The 6,583-nt window shown below is 44.2% G+C and overlaps 1 long non-coding RNA gene across 1 annotated transcript; it reads left to right on the top strand.

Annotated features, from left to right (window-relative positions):
- The first annotated feature begins 1,440 nt into the window (after positions 1-1,440).
- On the top strand, positions 1,441-6,228 carry LOC109567120 (uncharacterized). Its single transcript, XR_002181967.2, has 2 exons — positions 1,441-1,717; positions 6,022-6,228. It is a non-coding gene; the product is annotated as an uncharacterized lncRNA (long non-coding RNA).
- The last annotated feature ends 355 nt before the right edge of the window (positions 6,229-6,583 follow it).

The raw sequence follows: 6,583 nt of genomic DNA, 5'->3' as shown, positions 1-6,583 counted from the left end.
ATAAAACTCTTGAGAGTCCCTTGGACTGCAAGGAGATCCAGCCAGTCCATCCTAAAGGAGATCAGTCCTGGGTGTTCATTGGAAGGACTGATGTTGAAGCTGAAACTCCAATACTTTGGCCACCTGATGTGAAGAACTGACTCACTGGAAAAGACCCTGATGCTGGGAAAGATTGAAGGCAGGCGGAGAAGGGGACGACAGAGGATGAGACGGTTGGATGGCATCACCGACTCAATGGACATGAGTTTGGGTAAACTCCTGGAGTTGGTGATGGACAGGAAGGCCTGGCGTACTGCGGTTCACGGGGTCGCAAAGAGTCTGATACGACTGAGTAACTGAACTGAGCTGAAAGGAGAAAGACATGAAGAAGTACAGGACTCAAGACCCCTCAGGGTCTGCCACTTTACAGTTGAGTTTTACTGAAGTGCCTTTGGCTGATGCTCCGTCTGTATGCTCATCAAAGTAACAAAACAGTGGGTGATCCCAAGATACAGGGATTCACTTACAAAAACAGGGAGGAACTACCATTTGATAAATGCACAGAACAACTTTAGGCACTGTGTAGTCGGGTATGTGTGAAATTATGCAAAACATAAAACTGACCATTTTAACCACTTTAAAGTGTACAATGCCGTGGCATTAAGGACATTCACATTGTTGTGCGACCATCAACCCCCTCTTTTTTTTTTTTTTTGGACATGCCATGAGGCATTCAAGAATCTTAATTCTCCAATTAGTGATTGAAACTTAGCCCCTTGCATTGGAAGCTTGGAGTCTTAACCACTGGACCACCAGGGAGGTTCCCAACCCCGTCTATCTTTAAAACTTTTTCATCATCCCAAATTGAAACTCCATACTCACTAAACAATACCTGCTCATTCCCTCTTACGCCTGGCACCCGGTAACCTCTATTCTATTTTCTGTCTCTATGAATTTGCCAAGTTCCTTTAAAAAAAAACTGTGGAATCGTGTAGCTTGTCCTTTTGTGATTGGCTTACTTCCCTTGGTATAAGGGTTTCAAGTTTCATCCGTGTTGTATCTACTGTGTATCAGAATGTCCTTCCTTCTGGAAACTAAATAATATCCCATTGTATCTATAGACCGCAGTTTGTTTATCTGTCCATCTGTCCACGGCACGGGAGCTGTTTCTACTTTTTAGCTACTCTGAATAATGCTTCAGTGGACACTGATATACAACTGTCTGTTCAAGTCCCTGCTTTCAATTCTTTTGGATATACATCTAGAAATAGAATCGCTGAATTATATGGTGATTCCGTGCTTCATTTTTTTTTTTTTGAGAAGCCACCATACTGACTTCTACGGAGGCTGCCGTACTGTATGTTCTACCCAGCAATGCACAGGAGTTCTAATTTCTCTGCATCTCTACCAACATATTTTCAGTGTTTTGATAATAGCATGGCCATCCAATTGGGTGTTAAGTAGATGCTTTCACCTGCTTGATGCAACTCATGCCTTACAACACCCGAAAAGTTACATCCTACATGACAGGGGAGGAGACTCCAGTTCGGACAGGCTTCGTGGGTCAGGTGACTAGTAAGTGGCTGAGCCAGGATCTGAAAGGACACCTGGCTGGCTCCGAAGCCCATTTTCTTTCCACTGGAACACACTTCCTGCCCCGGGAGGCATGTGCTAACCCCCTCTGGAGTCCAGCCTGCCCCAAGATGTTCCAGGGGAGGGAGCAGCCACCACGGGCCACGTGAGTACCAGTAAGGTCATCCTCACTTCTGGTTGACAAGAGCTGGTGAGGAAACACAGCCGCGCCCACGGGGAGACACGGCGATGGCACGTTTGTTCAGGCCAGTGAGTGAGACACAGGAAAAGCGGCGGTGGGTGAAAAGGGGCCTTTCGAGAGCACATCCTGCAGGGAGGAGGGTGATTGGAGGGGGTAAGCTGGGAACCAGGGAGGTATCTAGGGGGCTGGCAGGGGATGTAAGAGATGTGGGTTCGATCCCTGCGTCGGGAAGATCCCTTGGAGGAGGGCATGGCAGCCCACTCCAGTATTCTTGTCTGGAGAATCCCATGGACAGAGGAACCTGGCGGATTATAGTCCTTAGGGTCGCAGAGTTGGACGCGGTTGAAGTGACTTAGTGCACACACAGGCACCTTGACCCACGCCTGCGGCAACAGGCCCTGCGGGGGGCCTCACGTGGTTTGGGCGGGGACCAGAATGCCAGTGCGCCCGTTCGGGTGCCAACCCAAAGCCACCTTAGCCCACAGCCTGCTCTGCACACTTCCCTCCCTGACAGCGGGCAGGTGCCAGCAAACTCTATTAGCTTTACCAAAACAAAGGTCTACCTATTGTCCCTGAGGCTAAGGAAGTTGTAAAGTCAGTTTGGAAATTCATGTTCCTACCTTGCAGTGTTTTCTTTGTATTTGTTTTTCCTTTGTTTTCTGGTTAAGTTACTTTTTTGTTTTTCAGGCCGAGCTGTGCCCTCTGCAAGATCTTAGCTCCCCAACCAGGCACAGAACCCCTATTGGGAGCTAGTTGTTGTAACCTCTGCACGTTACTTTTTAAAATGTTGATCTTTGTCTTGCTGAAGGAAAGGGGAAGGGATTTCTTCAGACCCAAGCCAAGGTAGCCTGGTAGGGGAGAATGTTTATAGAGGCAGAGAAAGCGTTAGCAGCGTGGCCCCAGTTCCTGGGCTGGGCACAGTCTTTGACGTGGTGGGAGTCTGAGTGTGAAGCCCAGAAGTGGAAGTTGAAGGGATTAATTTCCTTCTGTAAGTCTGGCCCCCTCTACTTTCCATTCAGTGAGGGATGGTCTTCCTTCAGCCTACCAGCCCTGGGTAGTTTACCCACAGTTATCTCCGTTTTCGTGCTCAGTATCAGAGTCATGTCCGACTCTTTGTGACCCCATAGACTGTAGCCCACCAGGCTCCTTTGTCCATGGAACTTGCCAGGCAAGAATACTAGAGTGGGTTGCCATTTCCTTGTCCATTTTTTACTTTGAATTAATACTGGTTTTCATTATCAGTCATGAAAAGCATCATTATTTTACATATCATTAAGAAAAAAAAAATACTGCCAATACCATGACATACCATAAAATGCACCCCAATATCAGAAATGTTTTCTAAAAAAGATGCATGCCCTAAAGATAAAACAAAAAATAAATAAAATGTAAAGAAAAAAGAAGCAAAAACCTATCTCCATTCCAATACCAAGCAACCAACCAAAAGAACCCACAAAAAATAAAAAATAGAAAAAAATACAACAAAAATAATCTCTAGAATTGATCATTTCCTCGTGGCTCAGCTGGTAAAGAATCCGCCTGCAATGTGGGAGACCTGGGTTCAATCCTTGGGGTGGGAAGATCTCCTGGAGAAGGGAAAGGCTACCCACTTCAGTATTCCTGCCTGGAGAGTTCCATGGACTACACAACTGAGTGACTTTCACTTTCTTTCACTTTAGAATTGATAATATGAAGTTTTCAATTTGTCTTCAAGCCATTAGCCAATCAGTGTTTTCTACTTAAATTTGCCATAAAATTAGAATTAGAGACACTTTTTCCTCTAAGAGGAAGTTAGAATTCATTTAGGTGCCCATTTAACATTTCTACTGGTTACTGGATAACCAGGGTAAATCTGGAATACTTTACAAAGGGAGATAAAATCCAGATATAGCAGCGGCTGAAAGAACAAAATGACGTAATCACAGCTCAACTGGTTTTAAAGTGAATGAGAATGCCAAAAAGGCTAGGAAACTGTATTCCAGCCATGGTTTTTCTGCCACCATATGTATGTATATGTTTGAGTATTCAAATTTCATATATGTATAAACACTGCACATGTACATCTAAACAAACCCACCATTCCTACCTCTTCTATTTGTTTAAATATGGATTATTTTTAAAGTCTTTATTGAGTTTGTTACAATATTGCTTCTGTTTTATGTTTTGGATTTTTGGCCACCAGGCATGCGGGTTCTTAGCTCCCGGACCAGGGATTGAACCCTCAACCCCTGAATTGGAAGGTGAAGTCTTAACCAGTGGAGCTCCAGGAGAGTCCCCCTTCCTACCTTTTCAATGATAGACCACCCATACTTCAAGGACTAGTGGGGCTGCGCCTTTCCCATAAAGACAGCAATGGGCCTCTCCTCCTGATCCCTACTCGCTTGTACCGCCTCTGTGACCTACTGAATTCTGTCGCTTCTAGTAGCTGTTTGCATATGTGGCAATAGGTTGTCATCTCATCAACCATGGGGATGGTTTCTAACACATTCTCAAGATTTTAAAATACATTTTTAGGAGATTTAAAATGCCATGAACTCTAACCCTAAGCGTTTACTGTTAGTGTCCTGCCTCGTTTCAAAAGAGGTTCGATGTGGCTTACAGAGGGGTGTATGGCAGTACATCAACTAAAATACACATGAGAAAAAATCCTCAAAATACAAAGTGAGGGAATCAGGACAGAGTGAAAATCAAAGTAGGGAAATGGGATGTAAGCAGGAACAAATTAGAACATAAAAGCATTCCAAAAGATCCTGTTGCTGGAAATGAGCCCTCATTTGGCTCTGAGTTTCCTAGAAGTCAAAGTGAAAAGGGAAACGAGAAGAGTTGTGAGACCATGTCCATACACAGAAGATTAGTTGCTCACAAGTCAGATAGCATTAAACCCTGCTTGTGTGCACATAGCTAGTGAGTGTAATCACTAACCTATTTTTATATTTCCAGATCCCAACACACGGCTTGGCATATGGTAAATCAGTGGTTCTCAAACTTTCGGTCTTCAGATGCTTTTACACTTTTTTTTTACAAAAACTTTTTACTTTGAAATAATTCGAGGTTTCCAGAATAGAAAGATAGTACAAAGAGTTCTCATATACCCTTCATCCGACTCTCTCTAATGTACGTATCTCATGTAACCACAATACATTTACCAAAGCTAAGAAATTGAATTGATACAATACTATAAACTACTGACTTTGTTTGGATTTCATCAATTTTCCCACTAATACTCTTTTTCTGTTCCAAGATCCAATGTGCATTGAATTTAATTCTGTACACTTTTAATATTACTGAGGAAAACAAATCTGTGGTCACCAAACAGGAGAGGGAGGAGGGAGGGGACAAATTAGGGATATGGGATTAACAGATACAAACTAATATATATAAAATAGATAAGCAACTAGAATATACTGTGTAGCCCAGGGAATTATAGTCATTATTTTGTGATAATCTATAGTGGAGTATAATCTGCAAAAATACTGAATCACTATGCTATTCGCTTGAAACTAAGATGATACTGTAAATCAACTGCATTTCAATTAAAAAAAAGTATTGAGGACTCAGTGCTTTTGTTTATGTGGATTATGTCTTTGGATATTTGCCATATTAGATGCTTAAATTTTAAAATCTGTATTTATTTAAAATAACAATAATAAGCCCACTACATGTTAAGATGGGCTTCCCTGGTGGCTGGGTTTCCCTGGTGGCTCAGCTGGTAAAGAATCCACCTGCAATGTGGGAGACCTGGGTTCAACCCCTGGGTTGGGAAGATCCCCTGGAGAAGGGAGCAGCTACCCACTCCAGCATTCTGGCCTGGAGAATTCCATGGACTATTCCATGGGGTTACAAAGAGTCAGACACAACTGAGCGACTTTCACTCACTCACACGTTAAGATAAATAGAATTTTATGAAAAATAACTATTTTTCCAGAAATAACTATTTTCCAATGGTTTTGGTATAGTAGACTCCTGGAAAGATCTTGGGGACCAGACCTTGTGAACCACAGTGGTATACATGGGCCGAGCCATGTCCAGCTCTGTGCGACCCTATGGACTGTAGCCCGCCAGGCTCCTCTGTCCACAGGATTCTCCAGGCAAGAATACTGGAGTGGGTTGCTGTGCCCTCCTCCTGGGGAACTTCCCAACCCAGGGATCAAACCCAGGTCTCCTGCAGCTCCCTGCACTGTAGCGGGTTCTTTACCACTGAGCCACCAGGGAAGCGCGTGGTATACACACAGCATGCTTAAAATGAATGTTAATTAAAATGTTCGTAGGTGGGACCTGCCTGGTGGTCCGGTGGTTGGAAATCTGCCTGGCAGTGTGGAGGACACCAGTTTGCTCCCTGGTCTGCAGGACCAGTAAGCCGAGCTCTGCAGCTACTAAGCCCACTTGCCTAGAGCCTGAGCACTGCGGTCAGAGAAAAGCCTGAGCCAGCAGCAAAGAACCAGCGCGGCAAAAAAAAGAATAAACGTTCATAGGTACGGAGCCTTGTTTTTCTTACTCTGGCTAATTTCTTTCAGACTCTGGGCCTGTGGGCAAGGATTAAATGTGAATTTGTATGGGAGCCTGTGGCTGAGGCTCCCATAACCATGTTATACTTCCCCCAGCACACCAAGGACAGGATCTATTTTCTCTGAACAGGATGCATTCCTTCTATAGCCAAGAAAAGGTCTCTAAGCAGCTGGAAACACAAGCAGGTAACCGAGAGAATAAAGGATAAGAGTCACAGATTTGACCTAAGATAGCCCATGTGCTGTGCTGTGCTAAGTCGCTCAGTCACGTCCAACTCTTTGCCACCCCATGGACTGTAGCCTGCCAGGCTCCTCTGTCCATGGG

Source organism: Bos indicus, chromosome 12 (genome assembly GCF_029378745.1).
Source record: "Bos indicus isolate NIAB-ARS_2022 breed Sahiwal x Tharparkar chromosome 12, NIAB-ARS_B.indTharparkar_mat_pri_1.0, whole genome shotgun sequence".
Classification (NCBI taxonomy): domain Eukaryota; kingdom Metazoa; phylum Chordata; class Mammalia; order Artiodactyla; family Bovidae; genus Bos; species Bos indicus.
The sequence above is the reverse complement of the archived record's forward strand: the minus strand, read 5'-3'. Positions and strand labels throughout refer to the sequence as shown.